The sequence below is a fragment of the Cervus canadensis genome, chromosome 3 (assembly GCF_019320065.1).
Source record: "Cervus canadensis isolate Bull #8, Minnesota chromosome 3, ASM1932006v1, whole genome shotgun sequence".
In the NCBI taxonomy this organism is placed as follows: Eukaryota; Metazoa; Chordata; class Mammalia; order Artiodactyla; family Cervidae; genus Cervus; species Cervus canadensis.
The window spans coordinates 110210274-110234453 of record NC_057388.1 but is presented as its reverse complement, the minus strand read 5'-3'; the positions used below and the strand labels follow the sequence as shown (position 1 = coordinate 110234453).

At 45.8% G+C, this 24180-nt stretch overlaps 1 protein-coding gene across 3 annotated transcripts in view; it reads right to left on the bottom strand.

Moving 5' to 3' along the window:
* Positions 1–19747, bottom strand: part of DNAJB6 (DnaJ heat shock protein family (Hsp40) member B6) — a 54751-nt gene extending 35004 nt beyond the window's left edge. For all 3 annotated transcript variants that reach the window (XM_043463996.1, XM_043463995.1, XM_043463998.1), the window contains exon 1: positions 19598–19747. The gene's annotated coding sequence lies outside the window, so the exon portion shown is untranslated. The remainder of the gene's footprint in view (positions 1–19597) is intronic.
* Positions 19748–24180: the final 4433 nt, after the last annotated feature.

The window sequence follows — 24180 nt, the reverse complement described above, 5'->3', positions numbered from 1 at the left end:
GGATTTAAACTCTTTTTTATATAGTTCTGTTTATTCTTGCCACCTCTTCTTAATAAGTTCTGCTTCTGTTAGGTTCATACCATTTCTGTCCTTTATTGTACCCATCTTTGTATGAAATGTTCCCTTGGTATCTCTACTTTTCTTGAAGAGATCTCTAGTCTTTCCCATTCTACTGTTTTTCCTCTATTTCTCTTGCATTGATCACTGAGGAAGGCTTTCTTATCTCTCCTTGTTATTCTTTGGAACACTGTTTTCAAATGGGCATATCTTTCCTTTTCTCCTTTGCCTTTAGCTCCTCTTCTTTTCACAGCTATTTGTTTTTTAAGGCCTCCTCAGACAGCTACTTTGCCTTTTTTGCATTTCTTTTTCTTGGGGATGGTCTTACTCACTGCCTCCTCCTGTACAATGTCACGAACCTCTGTCCAGCCTCTTCAGGCACTCTGTCTATCAGATCTAATACCATGAATTTATTTGTCACTTCCACTGTATAATCGTAAGGGATTTGCTTTAGGTCATACCTGAATGGTCTACTGGTTTTCCCTACTTTCTTCAATTAAAGTCTGAATTTGGCAATAAGGAGTTCATGATCTGAGCCACAGTCAGCCCCCGGTCTTGTCTTTGCTCACTGTATAGAGCTTCTCCATTCTGTGGCTGCAAATATGATCAATCTGATTTTGGTATTGACCATCCGGTGACGTCCATGCATAGAGTCTTCTCTTGTGTTGCAGGAAGAGGATGTTTGCTATGACCAGTGCATTCTCTTGGCAAAACCGTTAGCCTTTGCCCTGCTTCATTCTGTACTTCAAGGCCAAATTTGCCTGTTATTCCACGTATCTCTTGACATCCTACTTTTGCATTCCAGTCCCTATGATGAAAAGGACATCTTTTTTGGGCGTTAGTTCTAGCACTCATCTCACACGCTAGCAAAGTAATGCTCAAAATTCTCCAAGCCGGGATTCAACAGTATGTGAACCAAGAACTTCCAGATATTCAAGATGGTTTTAGAAAAGGCAGAGGAACCAGAGATCAAACTGCCAACATCAGCTGGATCATTGAAGAAGCAAGAGAAATCAAGAAAAGCATCTCCTTTTGCTTCACTGACTACGCCAAAACCTTTGACTGTGTGGATCACAACAAACTGTGGAAAATTCTTCAAGAGATGGGAATACCAGACCACCTGACCTGCCTCCTGAGAAATCTATATGCCAGTCAAAAAGCAACAGTTAAAACTGGACATGGAACAACAGACTGGTTCCAAATTGGGAAAGGAGTTATGTTAGGACTGTATATTGTCACCCTGTTTATTTAACTTCTGTGCAGAGTACATCATGTGAAATGCTGGGCTGGAGGAAGCACAAGCTGGAATCAAGATTGCCAGGAGAATTATCAATAACCTCAGGTATATGCAGATAACACCAGCCTTATGGCAGAAAGCGAAGAACTAAAGAGCCTCTTGATGAAAGTCAAAGAGGAGAGTGAAAAACCTGGCTTAAACTCAACATTCAGAAAACTAGTAAGATCATGGCATCTGGTCCCATCACTTCATGGCAAATAAATGGGGAAACAATGGAAACAGTAACACATTTTATCTTTTTAGGCTCCAAAATCAGTGCAGATGGTTGACTGCAGCCATGAAATTAAAAGAAATTAAAAAAACTCCTTGGAAGAAGTTATGACCAACCTAGACAGCATATTAAAAAGCAGAGACATTACTTTGCCAACAAATGTCCCGATAGTCAAAGCTGTGGTTTTTCCAGTAGTCATGTATGGATGTGAGAGCTGAACTATAAAGAAAGCTGAGTGCGGAAGAACTGATGCTTTTGAACTGTGGTGTTGCAGAAGACTTGAGAGTCCCCTGGACAGCCAGGAGATCCACCCAGTCCATCCTGAAGGAGACCAGTCCTGAACAGTCATTGGAAGGACTGACGCTGAAGCTGAAGCGCCAATGCTTTGGCCACCTGATGCAAAGAACTGACTCGCAGACCCTGATGCTGGGAAAGACTGAAGGTGGGAGAAGGGGTTGACAGAGGATGAGATGGTTGGATGGCAGCACCGATTCCATGGACATGAGTTTGAGTAAGCTCTGGGAGGTTAGTGATGGACAAGGAAGCCTGGTGTGCTGCAGTTCATGGGGTTGCAAAGAGTTGGACATGACTGAGAGAGTGAACTGAAAGGCTGTAACTGCAGGAAAAGGGGACGAGAACTGAACTGGAAAACGGCATCACTGAGAATCAAAGCATTAAGCCTCAGAACCGCGGAGGCAGTCCCACCGCCTCCACTAACCCACAATGCTCCCAGCACCCCAAAGCCACCAAATACAATCCCAGGATTGGGAGACAAGAGAAAGCTGGGCTGGAGAAGTTTGTTGCTTACTTGCTCAGTCGTGTCTGACTCTTTGCGACCCCATGGACTGTAGCCCACCAGGCTCCTCTGTCCCTGGGATTCTCCAGGCAAGAACACTGGAGTGGGTTGCCACTGCCTCCTCCAGGGGATCTTCTGACCCCAGGATCAAACCTCCATCTCCTGCACTGCTGGCGCTTCTTTACCGCCGATCCCCAGAGAGCAGTTAACTCTACCACCAGGTTGTACACACCTAATGGTGTGGGGAGTTTTCAGTGAGCTGTGGAGATCTAATGCCCACAACAGTCACTGCGGCCAACAAGACTGTGTCATTCATTCAGAGTCGCTAAGAAACCAGATCTTAAATGTTATCCCTCCAAGGAATGGTCATTTCACAATGAAAGGGGCGTAGGCTAACTCAGGTGGCAATCACAGCAATAGAGAAACGATTCAAATCAGCAAGTCTCCAGTCAATTGTACCTCATTTTTTAAATAAAACGTAACCTTACTGATGAGAGGAACGTGCACACAGGAAACTCTGTGAAAAAGCACAAAGCAGGACTTTAATATTTCCTATTTTAACAAAACATGTTTAGTGAGAGTAATTCTAAGTGTTCTGTAAACAGTACCTCATTTAATTCCAACAGTAACGAAAGTAAGATCAGTGACTTCCTAACGGTGTCTTAGGCGGTTTCTCCAGCTTTATGCAGACACAACCGACATTCAACTGCTCCAAGTTTAAGGTGTGCACTGGGCACCTTATTTTCATTAAAACTGGATTTTTTAAAAACTACAAATGACCTTTGAATAAGGCGGGTTTGGCTGCACAGGTCTACTTGCATGCGTATTTTTCTCAATGTTTCTCAATATTGGTAAAGATTTTTTGGAGACTTACAACTTAAGAAAGCTCACAGAAGAACCATGTAGCCTAGAAATACTGAAAAATCTTTAAAAAGTGTCAAGAATGCAAAGGATAAGGGAGTGACTTTAATACAAAATGAATGAACAGCAACATTTTAGTTTTCTGTTCTGTAACTTTGCTTTCAAAGGACTACATATTTACACAGTACGTCTCTCCCCCCAGTATCAGTTTATCATCACAGGTAGGTGGGTTTTTTTTTTTAATGTGTTTCCAATACCGTATTATGAATGAGTACAATACTGTATGTCATAATGGATTCACCAGCGTATAGGCTAGGCGACCATAAAGCAACCATACTGCTCCCACTTCATTATAATGGATGCATTATACTTAAAAACCACCATGAATTTCTTCCTTACGCTATCTTTTCACTTTTCTTGGCCCATGTTACAAACACATCTACAGGATTTGGTATCATGTAAGACAACATTGATGTAGATACTGACAGACAATCCATCTTGTAAAAACATAAACTTAGGGTATCAATAAATAAATGCAGTTAATACAATTTCTCTTAAAGAAATTTTTTAAATATTTTCTCTAGCTTACTTTAAGACCACAGCAACGTAACACACAAAGTATGTGCTAATCAATGCTGCATTACTGGCAAGGCTCCAGTCAGCAGCAGGCTAGTAGGTACGTTTTGGGGGAGTCGAGAGTCATGTGCAGCTTTTCAACTGCAGGGGATCTGCACCTCTAAGTCTCACATTGTTCAAGAGTCAACTGTACACTCAAGAGACAGAAAAAAATCCAAAGTCGTGGTGCAGAAAGACGCACAAGGCCACACCAAGGAGGCGAGTGTCAGCAAAGGAGTCTATAGAAGGAGGCATGTATCAGCAACAGGCGTCTATGGAAGGAGGCATGTGTCAGCAACAGGAGTCTATGGAAGGAAGCAGTGGAACACGGCCTGCTGGGGAACCACAGATTCACGCGGATAAACTCACAAGGCCTCCACGACTTCCAATCAGGAAGCGCTTTACAAGGGGGAAAAGGAAACATTCCCACAGGGCTGGATGGGAGGGGGAGTGGGGAGTTACCCTTTAGTGGGTATAGAGTTTCAAATGGGAGGACAGAAATGTTCTGGAGATGACGGTGCTGATAAAACACACAACAATGTGAATGTAATACCCCTGAGGCATTCACTTAAAACAGGGTGCAGTTTCAGTCATGTAAAAAATAAGCTATGCTGAAATTCATAAATAAAAACATTTTTTAAAAGACACACCCACAATCATATGATTAATCGGACCGAGAGTTAACTTGTAAGATTTGAGCACATTTAACAGACCTGATGTAATGGGACATAAAACAGGGACCTGGAACTAACAACTATAAAATACCAAGCATACACCCACAAGATGGAGTATACTTAAACAATATCTTAAACCACAAAGAAATAGCTGTGGTAACAAACGTTTTTTAAGAACGCTTTTGGGTCAAAAAAATTATAAGGATGTTAGGATATTCAGACGTACATGAACTACATATCAATTTCATCAACTGGCCAAAGTGAAATTAAGGACCCCAAATACATTAATAAAAGCTACAGACATTAGAAGGTTAAGAACTCAAAACAGACAACATTTGCCCTTCTTTAGAATATAAAAATATTGATAGATATCTTTATCAAATAAAATCCCAGAGTTTTTTTAAATTACAAATTAGAAAAAACTGTATGGTTACTGTTTTCTTGTAATTTATCCTATCATTTTAACGTTCAAAGCAGCTGTGACAGATACATAACAGAGATTAACAAAACACTAACTGGAGAATGTACTTTTGAGTACATGGTTGTTCAATGTACAGTTTTTCTGAACTGTGTCTGCGTATGCTCAACAAAAAGTACTGGTTATCTTGTTTTAAATGCAATCAGATATGGGAGTGAGCACCCAATTATAATATAAAAGTGTTTCTCACTGGTAGTTCCACAATCCAAAGCACACTGCTCAGAAGACACGGCTGGTAGGCGCCCAGCAACCGCACACCTTCGGGGATGAGATACCTGCCCACGGCCAAGGGCAGCTAGAGCGCAGCAGGAACCAGCAGGCAGCCACCTGTACTCCAATCTGCTAACAACGGACTCAGCTAACAAGAGACGACTAACTGACCCTCTGCTGACAAGTGACTCCCCCGGCGGTTACTCTGACTTCCGAGCTCCAGCTGCTGCTGCTACGAGGGGACATCTCAGCGCCCAGCAGAAACATGTGGGGAGACCCTACGAGACCACAGTCACCAAAGGGACGAGGGGAGAAGCCTCAGGACGGAGCTTCCCTCTCCTAAGAGTAAGCCACTGCCTGAACCACTCTGAAACACAGAGCCCCAGGGTACCCGATGCCACCGCTTAGACACTTCAGAACCTCCCCAGGCTGGGGGAACAGACCCCTGCAGAGCACACAGACCAGCATGTGCGCACCAGGACCCAGGCAAAGGAGCAGTGACCCCACAGGAGACCAAGTCAGACGTGCCTGGGAGTGTGCGAGGGTCTCCACCAGAGCAAGGCTCAGTTTTCCCCACAGCCAGTCCCTCCCATCAGGAAACCTGCGTAAGCCATTAATCCTCATCCATCAGAGGGCAGACAGAAGCAGCAAGAACTACAATCCCACAGCCTCCAGAAGGAAACACACAACCACAGAAAGCTAACCAGAATGATCACATGAATCACAGTCACGTGTAACTCAATGAAGCTATGAAACATGTCGTACCTGGCCACCCAAGACGGACGGGTCATGGTGGACAGTTCTAACAAAATGTGCTCCACTGGAGGAGAGGATGGAAAACCACTCCAATATTCTTGCCTCAAGAACCCCATTAACTGTATGAAAAGGCAAAAAGATATGACACCAAAGATGAGTCCCCCAGGTCGGTAGATGTCTAAAATGCTAATAGAAAAGAGCAGAGAAATAGTTCCAGAAAGAATGAAGAGGCTGGGCCAAAGCTGAAGTGATGCTGAGTTTTGGATGTGTCTGGTGGTGAAAGTAAAGTTCTATGCTGTAAAGAACAATACTGTATATAAACCTGGAATGTTAGGTCCATGAATCAAGGTAAATTGGACATTGTCAAGATGGCAAGAATGAACACTGACACTTTTAGGAATCACTGAACTAAAATGGATGGGAATGGGCAAATGTAACTCAGATGACAATTAAAACTACTAATGTGGGCAAGAATCCCTTAGAAGAAATGGAGTAGCCCTCACAGTCAACAAAAGGGTCCAAAATGCAGTACTGGGGTGCAAACTAATAAACGACAGATTCATCTCAGTTCACTTCCAAGGCAAACCACTCAACATCCCGGTAATCCAAGTCTATGCCCAACCATTAATGTCGAAAAAGCTACATTTGAACGGTTCTGTGAAAACTTACGAGACCTTTTGGAACTAACACTAAAAAAAAAAAAGAAAGATGTCTTTTTCATCATTGGGGATTGGAATGCGAAAAGTAGGAAGTCGAGAGATACCTGGAGTAACAGGCAAGTTTAGCTGTGGAGTACAAAATGAAGCAAGGCAAAGGCTAACAGAGCTCTGTCAAGAGAATGCATCAGTCACAGCAAACACCTTCCAACAACACAAGACGACTGTACACACGGACATCACCAGATGGCCAACATCAAAATCTCTGCAGTCAAAGATGGAGAAGCTCTATACAGTCAGCAAAACAAGACCTGGAGTCGACTGTGGCTCAGATCAATCGTCAGCTCCTTATTGCAAAGCTCAGGTTTAAACTGAAAACAGCAGGGAAAAGCACTAGGCTATTCAGGTGTGACCTATATCAAACCCATTCTGATTATGCAGTGGGGGTGACGAACAAATTCAAGGGGTTAGATCTGATAGACAGAATGCCTGAAGAACTATGGACAGGGGTCTATAACACAAGAGGTGGTGACCAAATCCATCCCTAAGAAAAAGAAATGCAAAAAGGCTAAGTGGTTTTCTGAGGACTTACAAAAAGCTGAGAAAAGAAAAGGAACGGAAGGCAAAGGTGAAAAGAAAAAATATACCTAACTGAATGCAGAGTTCCAGAGAATATCAAGGAGACAGAAAAGCCTTAAGTGAACAATGCAAAGAAATAAGAGGAAAACAATAGAACGGGCAAGACTAGAGATCTCTTCAAGAAAACGGGAGATACCAAGGAAATATTTCATGCAAAGATGAGTAGACATAACAGAAGCAGAAGAGATTAAAAAGAGGTGGCAGGAATATACAGAAAAACTATACAAAAAGGTCTTATTGACTCAGATAACCATGACGGTGTGGTCACTCAATCTAGAGAGAGCCTGACATCTTGGAGTGCGAAATCAAGCGGGCCTTGGGAAGCATCACTATGAACAAAGCTACTGGAGGTGATGAAATTTCAGCTGAGCTATTTCAAATCCTAAAAGAAGATACTGTTAAAGTGCTGCACTCAATATGCCAGCAAATTTGGAAAACTCAGCAGGGGCCACAGGACAGGAAAAGGTCAGTTTTCATTCCAAACACAAAGAAATGCAATGCCAAAGAATGTTCAAACTACCACACAACTGCACTCATTTCACAGGCTAGCAAGATAAATCTCAAAATTCTTCAAGCCAGGCTTCAACAGTATGTGAACCCAGAACTTCCAGATATATAAGTTGGGTTTAGAAAAGGCAGAGGAACCAGAGATCAAATTACCAACATCTGCTGGATCCTAGAAAAAGCAAGGGAATCCAAAAAAAACCTACTTATGCTTCACTGACTATGCTAAAGCCTTTGACTGTCTGGATCACAATAAACTGTGGAAAATTCTTCAAGAGATGGGAATACCAGACCACCTGACCTGCCTCCTGAGAACTCTGTACGCAGGTCAAGAAGCAACAGTTAGAACCGGACATGGAACAACCGACTGGTTCAAAACTGGGAAAGGAGTACATCAAGGCTGTGTATTGTCACCCTGCTTATTTAACTTATATGTACAGTAGTACATCATGCAAAATGCCATACTGGATGAATCACAAGCTAAAATCAAGACTGCTATGAGAAACATCAACAACCGCAGATGATACCACTCTGACGGCAGAAAGCGAAGAGGAGAGTGAAAAAGCTGGCTTAAAACTCAAAATTCAAAAAACGAAGATCATGGCATCTGGTCCCATCACTTCATGGGGAAACAATCAAAACAGTGACAGATTTTACTTTCCTGGGCTCCAGAATCACTGCGGACGGTGACTGCAGCCATGAAATTAAGACACTTGCTCCTTGGAAGAAAAGCTGTGACAAACCTAGACAACGTATTAAAAAGCAGAGACATCACTTTGCCAACAAAGGTCCATTTAGTCAAAGCTATGGTTTTTCCAGTTGTCATGTACGGATGTGAGAGTTGGACCATAAAGAAGGCTAAAAATGTTAGTCACTCAGTTGTGTCCAACTCTTTTCAACCCCATGGACTGTAGCCCAACAGGTTATTCTGTCCACAAAATTCTCCAGGTAAAAATACTGGAGAGGGTTGCCATTCCCTTCTCCAGGGGATCTTCCCAACCCGGGACTGAACCCAGGTCTATCTGCATTGCAGGCAGATTCTTTTACCATCTGAGCCACCAGGGAAGGTTAAGTGTCAAAGAATTGACACTTTTGAACTGCGTTGCTGGAGAAGACTCTTGAAAGTCCCCTGGACTTCAAGGAGATGAAATCAGTTGATCCTAAAGGAAATCAACCCTGAATATTCACTGGAAAGACTGACACTAAAGTTGAAGCTCCAATACTCTGGCCACCTGATGTGAAGAGCTGACTCACTGGAAAAGACCCTGATGCTGGGAAAGATTGAGGGCAGGAGAAAAAAGGGGGTGATAGGATAAGACGGCTGGATGGCACCCCTGACTCAATGGACATGAGTTTGAGCCCACTTCAGGAGACAGAGGAGGACAGGGAAGCTTGGCGTGCTGCAGTCCATGGTCACACACAGTTAAACACAACTTAGCGAGTGAACAAGAGACACCTTTGTTCCTAGTTCAAAGCTCACGATTTCCTAAGTCCAATCGCTTTGCCCTGCATTGGCAACAATGTGCCAGTATGGTGGGAAGAGCAAGACCCTCGAGGCAGCACAGACATGGCAGGATGGGCCTCAACTCGGGCCATGCCCGCCAAAGGTGACCGTTGCTAGCACCTACTGCGTCCCCCCGGCAAGAGCCGTCCATCCCCAGGACCAGCACCAGCACTGGGGACAGAGGCGCTAGGCCATGGGGGCTGTTTCTTTCTAAGTGGAGACAGCCCAGGAAGGAAGTGCCTTCACCACAGTCCTGGCCAGCACCAGGCAGCCCACCGCTTGAACCTCACTGATTTACGGTCACAAGGAAGCACTTCCCCCATTAACACCCAGGGCACATTCTCAGGGCTCAGGCTGGCAGAGTTGGCAACCCCAAGCACACTGGGCTTTCTTCTCGGAGGCCCCCAGTTTGCCTCCCACCTGCCTGCCTGCTGCCCTCCGTCAGCAGTGGGAACGCCGGGGGCTGAGGCCTCCCACCCTACTGCTGCGCTTTCATCTGCTCCGTTATTAAAACACCATGTATGGAGCAATGGTTCCCTCATGTTAGCCCCAATCACAGGCCTCACTTTGGCATTTCAGACACAAATAGACAGATGGCTCTCAACACAGCCACTTGGACGTCTGACAAGACACCCCAAATAGAACATGACCACATCTCACGCTCTTTCCTCCCCACTCCCACCTGGCCTTTTCCTATAATTTTACTCCACGCTGGAAACCCTCACCACGCTCTACACCGCTCCACCCACACACAACAAACCAATCCACAGTTTTGTGTGGTTCACTCACTGCAGACCCCTCAAACCCCATCACTTTTCTCTATCTTTGGTGTCACCACATACCCTTTCTGAAATCCTGTGGGAGCCTCTTTTCTCACAGCCAAGATGAGCTATAAATATGTAAACACTATCACAACAGATACAACATGCTGTCCAGACCAGAAAAAAACAGCTCTGAAGGACACGGTCAGCTCCACTAGGGATTCATGGAATGACGCTTTACTGCCCTAGCTAATGCTAGGTCTGGAACAGGAAAGGTACAAGACAAGCCTAGGAGATGCTGTCAATCAAGAAAGTAAAGATGCTACTAGCAAAAACTGCAGGCCTGGTCAGGAAAAAAAACAAGGAAAGACTGCGGAACGGTGCCAGCTTGGAAGTGACTAAGAATAAATGATAACTAAGTGCCGTCTGAGCTCCTGGACTGGTATCTGGGGCATGAAGAGAATGCTGGGGGATGGGGGTGGGGCGGGAAACTGGTGTGATGTGAATGAAGTCTGTAGTTTAAGTACTATACCAACCTAATTTTTTATTTTTCATAAACACACCATGGTTACATGTTATACTAAGGAAAGCTGGGTAAGAGGCATACAGGAAAACTCTTGTATTATCTCTGCAACTCTTCTATAAATACACAATGGTTTTAAAATAAAAAGTTAAAAAATAAGTCAAAAAGAAAAAAAAGTACAACGATGTCAAAATGACAGCAGAACAAAACTGACGAAACATCCACAGATCAGAAGGGATTCTGAACATCAAGAGAATGGCTGATGTGTGTTTTTTCCTTCCAGTTTCATTGAGACATAACTGGCATATACCACTACGCACATTTAAGGTGTACAGAATCACGATCTGACTTGCATCATGACAGGATTACCACAATCAGTTTAGTGAACATCTATCATCTCATATGGGGCTTCCCTGGGGGTTCAGCGGTAAAGAACCTGCCCGCCAATGTAGAAGACTTAGGTTTGATCCCTGGGTCAGGAAGATCTCCTAGAGAAGGAACTGGCAACCCACTCCAATATTCTTGCCTGGGAAATCCCATGGACAAAGGAGCCTGTAGCCTGGCAGGCTACAGTTCATGGGGTCACAAAAGAGTCAGACATGACTTAGCAACTAAACAACAACCACCATCTCATATAAATACAAAATGAAAGAAATAGAAAAGTATTTTTCCTTGTGATGAGAACTCTTTGGATTTACTCTTTTCTATATAACGTATAGCAGTGTTAATTATATTTCTTATGGTATACCCTAAATCCCTAGTATTTCTCTCTCTGGTAACTGGAGTGACTGTCATGCGTTTCAAGTACAGACACCAGGGATGTTCTGGTGGTCCAAGGGTCAGCACTCCGCCCTTCCACTGCAGGAGGCACAGTGGATCCCATTACTGTTTTTCTTCTCAACTCAAGTTGTGAGTGCTGTGTCAGATCCTCTGGGAAACCTTGGAACTTGATGGGCAACACAAACCGGGCTGAGCCGTAGTCTTTTCAGGCCTGCAGCCACGTCCTCTCTCCTTCTGTTCCCTTTGTGCGACTGTAGCTCTCCAGATAAGTGAAGTCCACGGCTTGCCTGATACATTCCACCTTGGGTATCTTGGCCCACTGACTAAACAGATCAAAACCTTTTGGGTATCAATTATACCATCAACACATTCATTCTCAGGAAAAAACTAATAAAGTAATTCTGAGCAAATTTATGCATATTTACTACACAAAAACAATCGTTGACACTTTTGGGACCAAGTTACCAAGTTCAGAAGACAGACATGTAAAAAAACAACTTAGGCATACACAATAAGACAGTATGAACAATGTTGGGGAGAGATTACAGTGGGGCAAAGAGATAGGTTTATGGAGCCAGCCTATGCCATCTTTCAAACTTCTTTCAAAATTGGACTCAATCCTCAAATATTGCCACTGCTTTTTCAACTAAGTTTATGTAATATTCTCAATCTGTTGTTAGGTAAACAATCCTCAGAACATCTTCACCAGGAGTAGATGCCATCTCAAGAAACCACTTTCTTTATGCATTCTTTTAAAGAAGCAGCTCCTCTACCACTCACACATTCTTACAAGACTGCAGGAGTTCAGTCCCATCTTCAGGCTCCACTTCTAAATCTAGTTCTCCAGCTGTCTCCACCACATCTGCCGTTACTTCCTCCACTGAGTCTTGAACCCCTGAGTCATCCATGAGGGTCAGAACCAACTTATCCCAAACTCCCGTTAATTATAATTAGTTGGTGTTTTGACCTCTTCCCATGAATTGCAAATATTCTTAATGGCATCTAGAATGGTGAGTCCTCAGAGAGTTTTCAATTGACTTTGCCCAGATCATCAGAGGAATCACTGTCTATGGCAGCAATAGCCTTACAAAGTGTATTTTTTTTTTTTTTCAAAGTGTATTTCTTAAATAACAAGACTGGAAAGTCTAAAATTACTCCTTGACCCCATGGGCTGCAGAATAGAGGTTGTGTTAGCTGGAATAAAAACAACATGAATTTCACTATACATCTCCAGAGTTCTTGGGTTATTGTCAATGAGCAGCAATTTTTGAAAGAATTTTTTAATCTGAGCAGTAGGTCTCAACAGTGGGTGTAAAATATTCAGGAAACGGCCCTGTCAATAGATGTGCTGTCATCCAGGCTTTGCTCCGTTTACATAGCACAGGCAGAGTAGGTTTAGCATAATTGACAAGGGTTCCAGGATTCCCAGATGGTCAATGAGCACTGGCTTCAACTTCAGGCCCCAGCCACATTAGCCTCTCACAGAGAGCCAGCCTGTCCTCAGAAGCTCTGAAGTCAGGCACTGACTTCTCCTCTCTAGTATGAACGTCCCAACAGAGTCTTCTTCCAACATCAGGCTGATTCATCTACACTGAAAATCTGCTGTTCCGTGCAGCCACCTTCTCCAATGATCTGAGCTGGATCTTCTGGATAACTTGCTGCAGCTTCCACACCAGCACTTGCTGCTTCACCTTGCTTGCGCATGATGTTACAGAGACAGCTTCTTCGCTCAAACTTCATGAACAAGCTTCTGCCAGCTTCAGACTTTCCCCAGCAGCTTCCTCATCTCTGTCAGCCTTCACAGAACTGAAGAGTTAGGGCCCTGCCTGGGCTTTGGCTTAAGGCAACACTGTGGCTGGTTTAGTGATCTCTCCAGACCACGAAAACTTTCTCCACAACTGCAGAAAGGTGATTTTGCTTTCTCACCACTCATGTGTTCACTGGAGTAGCACTTTCCTTCAAGAATCTTCTCTTTGCACTCAGAACCTGGCTGTTGCGTACAGAGGCCTAGCTCCCAGCCTATCAGCTTTCCACAAGCCTTCATCACTAAGCATCTTCATTCCTGGCTTCTAATTTAAAATGAGACGGGAGACTCTTCCTTTCACTTGAAGAGCCCACTGCAGAGATATAACTGGCCTAATTTCAGTATTGTTGTGTCTCAGGGAACAGGGAGGCCTGAGGAGGGGGAGAAAGACAGTGGGTTGGTGAAGCAGTCAGAACACAGGGTCTTAGATGGTCTTAGAAGGGCCTAAAACAATTACAACATCAGAGATCACTGATCACAGATCATTAATCTAATAATGAAAAACCTTGACAATATCATGAGAATTACAAACTGTGACAGTCACGAAGTGAGCAAACGCTGTGAGAAAAACTGGACCAATAGACTTGATCGACGCAAGACTGTCACAAACCATCAGTTGGGGGTTGGGGGGGCAACACCTGCACTAAAGTGAACCGCTATAAAACGGGGCCTGCCTGGGCCTGAACTACTACTACACACATCAAAACCAAAATTATAAATGCTGAAACAAGGAATACTTGTCTGTACTTAACACCAAACATGGTTTCACATGGCAATTAGCTGCTATCTCAAGGTTCCCTGGAAGGAGAGACGCACAGCTGACAAAGAGGCGGTCGTCAGCACGAAGATCCAGCTGCTGCAGTCTTTCACCCCTTGACCAGTTCAGCAACACAGATGTGCCCTGCTTTTCCAGAGCTCTTGTCACAACACTTCACCGTGAAGCAAGACCCACATGGAATTTCCCTGGTGGCCCAGTGACTGGGACTCCACGCTCGCAATGCAGGGCCCGGGCTGGGGAACTGGACCCCATGTGTCACAGCTGGGACCTGGCGCAGCCAAATATATAATTTAAAAAAAAAAGAATGTGTTAAAAAAAAAAACCCACATTTAGTACCTGTTTTTGACAATCACAAGAAATTCGAAGAGGATTTTCACTTTTACAAGAAAAGGAAACATCAGCGGCAGTGCCCAACTCCAGCAGTGAGCGGCCACGCTCCTTGCCAGGGACCAAACACAGCTCCTCAGCCTGGAGCAGCAACAGCTGTGAGCTGTGAACTGTGTCTGTGAGCACCTGGGCTTCCCCTCCATTTATTTTGTGCATTGGTGAGCAAGACGGGTCCTCAGCTAACTGTTTCTTCCCTTGAGGCCTTTGTGGCTCAGGAAGGGTTTCCCAGGACGCCCCTCCTTCTGAGAGTGAGTGTGACTGTACAGGTCTCACGGGGCACACACCACACCACCACCAACACTTGAGACAGAGCTGTAAACCTTCCAAGGTGCGGGCCTCTCCTTCCTCAGCCTGGGTCGCTCAACTCAATGGTTAAGGGGGGGGCGGTGCCAGGATGGATGTGTAGAATTTAACTTACAATGGCCCACTCAGAGGAGCATTTCCTTTCCCTCTTCAACTATTCATATGCAAGACTCTAAACAAGCACCTCAGGTGACAGTCACAAATATCCATCCAGAAGAGGTGCCCTGTGAGTCAGCTCTGAAAAGCCAAGTTTCTTGAACAGCATAACCAGTCCCTTTTAAGTTATAACACTGTGTCTCTACTGAATTTCTAAAGGAGAATTTCCAAGTCATTATACATGCCCCATGGTCTCATCGACACTAAAGAACTTTTGTGCCCAACACGACTGTTACCAACACACCAGCCTTCCTGCCTCTACAGTACGATGACCCTCAAGTCATGTCCCTCAAGCTCGGGGGTGACAAAGACATCTCTGCACTGAGTCCTTTGGCTTTTTGTCCCAAATTTTGCCCATCCACACAAATTAAAAGTGTGTAACTGGGCCAACCTGAAAACCCTGAGAATTCCCTGGCAGCCCAGTGGTTTGGGCTCCTCAATACCCCTGCAGGAGGCATGGGTCTGATACCTGGCTGGGGAACTAAGATCCCACATGCCACACAGCACAGCAAAATAAAAATTTTTAAATAACCATCTTTCCACCCAAGAGACTGTTCTCAAATATCTCTCCATCTAACATCTAAGAAACCTTGCTCTGCTTGTAATAAAAATGCTCCTTATTCCTTTCCAATCCAAGAGACTCCATGTTGAAAATGGAGCTGAAGGGGGGAAAAAAATCAACATTCCTCCTTCCAGATAGCTTTGCCCCCACAGATTGGTACATATTACACAATGTTTTACATAATGCAATTTGTCTCTTGAAGACATTCTCTATTCTTCAACTTAAAAAATCAGCAGATCAAGATACTTGTTACTTCTAACTTACAAGTGCAGAAACTTTAAAGTAAACACCTTGTTTAAATGCTGATTTCATGGTGTGACATGGAACTAATGTTATGCAACACTACTGCTTAATGGAAAGGAAGGAGGCAACTTTAAAAAGAAATAGATGGCAAAAATAGTGGACAAGTTCCTCCACATCATCTCATTATCTGATGAATGAGATGGAGCACAGAGAGTAAGGGGCAAAGACAGAGGTCAAGTGTCACTCCTTATCACAAATCATCTTACAGATCTTGTTCTTAAAGTATTCCAGAAACAAACAAGGGAATTTATTTCCTCTATAACTCAAGATCCAAGACCATTCTCTCATCTGGCAATCATCACCCATTAGACACTTATAGGTATGACTAACTTCCTTTCATTAAAATAATACATAGCAAGTAATAGTGTTTCATCAGTCCTGGTGCTTCTGAACTGAATTTGTACGCTAACCATATTGTTCTCTAAACCCCCCTAAGCTCTGGATTCCATTATTAACCACAGAAGGGGCACAGATAAACCAGGAAAAAAGGATCTAATTCAACCAATATTTTCCGAGCACTCTGGGTCCAGGACAACACTACAGTCACCGAAACACACGGTGGAAAATTTCAGGTTTGCCCAAAGGCCTTCACAGGAGGGCCCAGGGCGCCAGCACACACAGTGAAAGAATGAACTATAGTCACTCAGTCTGGTCCAACTCTCTGCAACCCCATGGACTAGCCTGCCAGACTCCCCTGTCCAAGGGTTTCTCCAGACAAGAACCCTGGAGTGGGCTGCCATTTCCCCACCTCTCTTGGTGACAAAGATAGGATGAAAATTTCAAAGGACACAAAATCACATGCTGCCGTAAAAAATCACCATTCCAAAGACATGTGATCTTTGCACCTGAGTTTAAGAAACCTAAAATACCTGGGAGTATTCTGACATACAAATAGAGCCACTGCCTCACAGCCAAATGCAATGATTGCTGCTTTTTATTTAGAATAGTCAAGAAGTCCTTACAAATAGGTTAACAATTTTTACAGAAAACCAAACTATGCCTAAATAAGGAATAGATTTTGAAGTAAGGTTTAGAATATAAATTAGAATCTTCTCTACTTTGATATATACTGCAACATTTAGAAATTTAACTTTTTAGTCTTTTTTCCAGAAACGCCCCTCACTTTAAAAATGAAGTATTTTTAAAATTTACTTTTTTCAGTTCAGAAATAAAAAATTTTACTCTGATAGAAGAATAGATAGGCACAAGCTTGCCTTCTAAAGCACTCTCCAACATTTACTTAAGTAGGATACTGAAACAAAAGTAGTCAACTGTTTTTTGTTTGTCTCCCTAAAAATAAACATTTGAAAAACACTTCATAATCTATAATAGAAGCACCAACTTTTTCAACTTTTTTTTCTTGTTGACAAATCCAGTAAGCCACTTTCTTCAATCAGGCTCTAAAACTGTCTTTCTATGCACTATTCTTACCTTCAACAACTTCTCCTTTCTTCATTTATCCCACTTTTTTTAAGTTTGAAGTTCTCTTAAATTCTATTCACCAAGAGAAACCACAGCACTTCTTAAATCTTGCCACTGATCCCATCCTAATTCACAAATAAGCCTGCAGTTAACCTGCTCTTGCCACTGGGTGGCATCCTGGACGAATTTTAAGCAAACCAGGTTTATAACACAGAACACCCGCCTACATTCTAGATCATTTCCAAGGAAGTGAAAAAGCAAAAACAAAAAACACGCTTTCTAAAAATTCTGTTAAGATATCAAACGACTGACTACGTTCACTTACTTCTTAGCAACAGACACCAAGAGTGACATTTAATCATCTTTAAGTGTTAACCAAGGTAGCAGCAGCTGACCTTGAACGTGCAGTCACATAGACTGCACCCCAGTGGAAGGTGAGGTGACCTCTACATCACTAAGCTGACACGCTGAGGATTACACTGCGATGCTGAAAAACCAAACTGAAAATAACTGTGTCTTCTTTAAAAGTATGAAAGGTACAGACACATTCCACCCCAAACCTGAGTCCAGGTGGAAAACGTCACTGCTGGTGAGGAGCACAATTCTCTGTTTGGAGCTGTCCAAAATAGAGTCAATACAAGGGGAAATGGTCCTACCCTGAGATCAAACACCTAAAAATTCAATGGGTTTGCCTGAAGAGTAAGGCTATTGTTTGCACTCACTGCAGGCAGGCACACCACAATTCCCTATTCTCCACTAAGTATCCAGAGTATTACTCAAACCATACTCTCCACCCAGCCCTCCAGGTTAAGTCTCTCTCCTGCAGCCAGAAATGATTCTCAAACCTACCACTTACAGGTCAAGAAAATACGAATTCAAAACAATGATATTTTTAAGAGGGTGCTGAACACATGTCAAATTTCTGGAAAAATCCTTAAACTCCTAACTTTCTCCTATTGCACAGCACTACACACCAAGCCTGCTGAAGCCAATTTCTAAAACTAACATCTCATCCCCTTTTGTTCTCCTCCCACTTCAAGTCATCCACACCTACAAACGACTAACCCAGCCAATTTATTCCCCAAGTTCATACTCTGCATAACCCCCCAAATTCCACAGTTCCTTAGCACGCAAAAGGACACTCATAATGGTTCAGCTGGTAAAGAAACTGCCTGCAATGCAGGAGACTTGGGTTCGATCCCTGGGTTGGGAAGATCCCCTGGAGAAGGGAAGGGCTACCCCCTCCAACTATTCTTGCCTGGAGAATTCCATGACAGAAAAAACTAGCCGACTAGAGTCCACAGCGTAGCAGAGTCGGACACGAGAAAGAGGGACTAACACACACAAACACACCCATAGGAGCTAAGGTCTCTGACTGGAAACAAGAGAAGTGTTAATTAAACTTCCCAGACAGAATCAGGGGGAGGGGTGGTCTAGAAATAGGTTGGGGAAAGAAGTACAAAATGCCTTTCACAAATCAAGATAACATTGATTCGCTTAACTACTAGGAAAAAACCGACTAAAACATCAACAAGCAAGTTCAAATGATAAGAGTTTTTCTTTCCTTTTTTGGTCATTCGGCCTAACTTTTCCACTAAATCAATTAGTCGCCTTAAAATATTCTAGCCATAGTCTTAGTACGAGTCCACAACTGCAATAAAAACGCTGAGAATACAAAGGGCGCCGCCCCGCTCATGTTTGCCAGGCAGCCCCCTCGGGTTGGTGCGGAGACCTTTCCACAAAGGCCGTGTCCTTTCCGTGGTTCGTGAGTTAGCAGTGAGATTTAAACGTCTAACTGGCGACCCACACACACTCTGAAAACGATTCGCGAGACAACACAAGTTTGCAATTTCCACTTCTTGCGTCAATTCTTTCCTTACTTGGGCAAAACTTGACAGAAACTTCAGTTATATAAACCGCCATACAGCCTGAACACAAACCAAGCGAACCGATTTTTTCGGTGAGGTGGAAGCCAAACACTTCATTTTGACCGTCCATCCACACGCTTCGGAGGAGCCGGCAGGGAGTTCCGGACACGCGGACCCCGCCCGCGGCCCCCTACTCCTCCCGCAAACCCACCTCCCTCCTGGGCTCAGAGACGTCCCCGCCGGGCTTTCAAACACTTAGACCCTCAGCCTCCCAAGCGGCAGCTCCCTCGCCCCCTTCCCTGGCCGCTGCTCTGCTACTCCAGCCCGAGCCCGCCGCTCCGGCCCGGCACCCGCCCGGCCCCAACCGCCGGCGCGGGGCCCCCAGGGCGCGGGGAGGAGGGGGCCGCCGGGACAGGCGGCGGCGGCGGCGGCGGCGGCGGCCGGGAGGGGGAGGAGCGGTGAGCGGTGAAGGGGACGAGGGGACAGGACGGAGCCCGCCCCGACACGCGACCCCCAACCCGGGCCGCGGCCTACCGCCGTCCCCGGCGCGCCCGGCCCGGCCCCACACCAAACCCCGTCTCCAGCCCTCAGGCCCCTTCTCCGAGTCCTCTGCCCCCGGCCCCACACGCCGCAGCCGAAGCCCGGGTAAGGTGGGCCGCCGGGCCCTCCCCCCGGCCGCTGGCGGCCCTCACCGAGGACGCGGGAGCCGGCGGCGGAAGGCGCGCTGGGGCTACGGCCGGGGATCCTCGGCTCCGGCGCGGCGGCGCGGTGGCGGAGGCGGCGACGGTCCTCGCGCTTTCCTTTCTCTCCTTTCTCCAACAACAAACAGGAAGTGCGTCAGGCGGCGGCGGCGCGGCGACGGGACTTCCGCCCGGCCCTGAGGCCGCGCGTGCGCAAAGCACCGACCGCCCCTACCCCCCGCCCACCTCCCCCGCCTTCCCGAAGATTCTGCGCGGCCCGGGACGCGGCAGGCAGCGCGCATGCGTAGCCGAGGCCCCGTCGCCGGAAGCAGCGCGGCTCGGCGTGTGGGTTCCTGGCGCGGGGTCAGTGTCCGTTGGGGCCTGAGGCGTGGGCGCTGTGGGTTTTGGTCTTCCCGCCCTGGATTCTGTGGAGTCATTTCTTGTGTTTCTTCAGCCCTCCCTGTCTTACATACCTGGCCCTGGGCAGGTGACCAGTTAGCAAAAGAAAATGTGTTTACTCTGAGTCAGTTCTCGGTCCCTTCCTTTAGAAGGTTACAGAAGCCTCGCCGGGCGTGGCGGCTCAACGGTGTTGGGTTTTCGCGTCTCCTGATGAAGCGGAGATGACCTCGGCGGGGCTGGAATTTCCCTCAGTACCGGCGCCGCACGCAACCCTATCTGCCTGCAGGCCCGCCGGTTTCTTTCCCTCCGGGGTGACAGTGCTATCGAGCGACGAGCGACGTCTCACATTTAATGAGACCCCACCTGAGGCGAGCGGGAGCTAACCTGGACATGCAGGCAGCAAGAGACGTGGAGTCTAGTGGGCTAACCACAAATAACTTGGTCTTCCTCCAAAAATACGTATTAAAACATCTGTCCATGCAGTGAACCTGTGTCAGGAGGAACCAACAAAGCGCCTCCCGGCATCCCAGGGGGACAAACACCCTGAACGTTAGCCAATACTCCATATGTAAAGAGCGGTCTGTGAAACAACAGGGAAGATCTTCAGAGATGAAAGACATTGTACAGTAAGTGTTAGCTCAGATGGCGGTGCTGCCGGACAGACTTTACTGGAAGATTACAAGAGGGAACCGCGAGGACTTGCATTTGCAAACGTGTTGGGGGAAGGGCCTCGGGCCGTTAGCCTGGTAGGAAGGGGAGCCGGGCCAGGACCAATCTGCAGTTTGTAGGCTGGAAGGAAGAGCAGGGAGACTGTGACTCTGGCTCCCCCTCTGTAGAATGGGGACATGGACTTCCTGGGAAGGTTCGTGGTCTGCGCTGAGCTCTGCCTATCACTTAGCGATAGTCAGGAAATCGTAGCTCTTCTGTGTCGAGAAACTTCTGCCTCTTCGAGAAACTGATAAAAGGCAGGGACTTCTCCCCAGCCAAACGTGCAAGTGATAGGAGAAAATTTGTAGACCCGGCACACACGCACACACAGGCAGCCTGCCGAGTCCAGGAACCAAAGGTGAAGTTCCTCAATGACAGCTTGGCAATTTTTACTATACTGAAAAACTCATCTCTGATGGAAGAATAACAGTTGTAAATAATTTGCCCTGAGGCAATAAATGCAAGAACAGAAAATGAAAGAAAAAAGAACATACAAGGTTGCTGATACCGACTTTGGAGATAATCTGTTCCTCCTTATCAGGAATACATTGCAAGTCATAAAAGTAATAATGTAATTATGCTTACTAACATCGAATGTATCCAACTTGCATTATTGAGACAGTGGGTATAGTGCTCTCCTTCTTGTAAAATTGTATTTGCGGGGACGGGGGTGGGGGGGGGGGAATGGGGATGGGGCGATACACATATAATTTTCTGTCTTTGCTTTTGAGTTCTTGGCTATAATGAAACTCCCTATAATGAAATACAAAGGAGAAAAACAAATACAGGTTTTATTAACATGTATGTTCTCAGTTGTGTCCCTCTCTTTGCGACCCCATGGACTGTAGCCTGCCAGTCTCCTCTGTCAATGAGATTTCAGGCAAGAATAAGTGGAGTGGGTTGCCATTTCCATCTCCAGGGATTTTCCCAACCGTGAGATGGAACTGGAGTCTCCAGCACTGCAGGCTGAGTCTTTACCACTGCTGCCTGGGAAGCCCCTCAGAGGGAGGAAGATGCATATACAAATGGAAATTTCCCTTACAAATGCAAATTTCCCCCACAAAAGGGTAGAGTTTAATTCTGTTCTCAGTTTCTCCTGCTCCTGCAGTTTCTCAAAAATAAAGGAAGTTGACAAATAATCTTTATGCCCAAGAGTCATACCTAGGATGGCATATTCTACGAGTTCAATACACTCACGGAAAGCTGGAAGAATGTTCAATAAAGAGTATTTCACATAATTTCTCACTTTTTTATTTTCTTTTTTAAAAAATATTTATTTATTTGGCTGTGCCGGGCCTTAGTTGTGACACGCCAGATCTTTAGTCTCAGCACGTGGGATCTCATTCCTTGAACAGGGATCGAACCCTGGCCCTATGCACTGGGAGCTTGGAGTCTTAGCCACTGGACCACCAGGGAAGTCCCCTCACTTTCTTTTTCCTGATTTGAAGTATTGTTTTGTGTTGTTACACACAACTTTTGTGTTGTGTGTAAATATTTTTATTTTACTATTACTTTTCAAAACTAATAAAATCATGTTTATGAAGTTGAAGTCATGTGTCTTCCATAACTGCATAGTACAGTTGGTGAAGTGGTGAGAGATTGAATACAGCTGTGGGATAAACATGAGTATGTTTTCGTTTATCCATCTCATGAGTATATGTTGAGCACCTGCTGTACACCAGGACTCAAAGAAGGTAGGACTCCTCCCCTGGAGGACCTTTGCATCAGTTGAGGAAGACTGATCCAAAAGCCAGAGCTTCCAGTGCTGTCGGGCCAGAGCTTGGAGGATCGAAGGTTACAGGCTCCAGGTCCCAGAGGAGAGACATTCAAACCAGGATGGGGGTCGGGGTGGGAGTGGGTAGGGCAGGGCACAGATGAAGAAAAACTGCTCAGAAGAAGCCAATCTTTTTTTTGTTTGCTTTGTCTTTTTAATTTTACAATGTTGTGTTGGTTTCTGCCATACAAAAATGCAAAGCTGCACTCGCCCTCTGCGATGGCCCACACTCTGTGGAGAGTGCTTCTCTCTGAATCTGAATAAATCTACTTGTTACCTATCAAAAACAAAAAAATGCAAAAGGAAAATGAAAAGTCTTCATCATTCAGTCGTGTCTGACTCTGTGACTCCAAGGACTGTAACCCACAAGGCTCCTCTGTCCTTGGGATTCTCCAGGCAAGAATACTGGAATGGGTAGCCATTCCCTCCTCCGGGGGATCTTCCCCACCTGGGGATGGAACCCAGGTCTCCTGCATTGCAGGCAAATTCTAATCAACCATAATTATACACATAGCCCCTCCCTCTCGAGCCCCCCCCCCCCGCCCCGTCTCCCCCCACCCCACCCCTCTAGGTCATCACAGAGCGCCAGCCTGGGCTCCCATCAACAACCCACTTTACACAGGCCAATGTATGTATGCTGATGCTACGTGCCCCCCACCTCCCTCCGCCGTCCGGGTCAGCTCTCTACATCTGCGTCTCCATTCAGAAGCGGCCATCTTGAGTGAGTTCTGAAAGACCAGGAGGAGTTAATGTTTGAAGCTCTGTGTGGGTGGAGAGAACTCCAGACAGAGGAAATCCTTTCCAAGGGTGACCAAGAAGCTGATTGAATGACTGATGAGTACTCTTTCTAAAACTAAAGCTGTCCCACACTGGAGGAAGGGTGACAGGACTCTCATTTCAGAAGGAAACCTCCTTTTCGGCTCTTCAAAGGTACGGATGTCAACAAGGCCTAGCAGAGAGAGGCCAACTGGAGGGCTGCGTGACGTGGTGCCACTGTGGAGGAGAGCATCTTTGCAAAAGCTGTGACTGTTTTAACTGCAGAAGGCGGACAGGAAGGGAGGGCTGGGGTGGGGGTAGAGGCCTGGTTGGGAGGGTGGCTGGAAGGGGCCACCTCAGAGGAACGACCGAGCAGGGAGCCAGGCACCTGTGATCATGAAGAGCTGTTTCCAAGCGTTTCATTCCTTCTGTGACATCTCAGGGTTGCAGAACTGTGTGTCAGCCTTTACAGCCTGGTGTTCTCTTTCTGTGTGAGAAAGGTCATCTTGAGGAATGAAGCAGGGGCTGGGCCTGTGTTCAGAAGACAGTGACCACGGGGCGGATCCCAGCCAGGAGACCCTAGAAGAGGAAACCAGTGAGGGGACAGGTTCTGAATTTCTTGCAGTCATGTTATTATTCTTTAATAGTTGTACTCTCTTTTTTTAACCATGTTTTAAGAATGATTGGTTGAGCGTAGCCGGCCTGGGTCTTTGTTGCTGCTTGGGGGCTTTCTCTAGTCTCTGTGAGCGGGGGCTACTCTCCAGTTGTGATGCGACGGCTTCTCACTGTGGTGGTTTCTCTTGTTCCGGAGCACAGGCTCTAGGACTGCAGGCTCAGTAGTTGCGGCCCTTGGGCTTTGTTGTGGGATCTTCCCGGACCAGGCATCGAACCCGAGTCTCCTGCATTGGCAGGTGGATTCTTATCCACTGGACCACCAGGGAATTCCTTGCAGTCACTT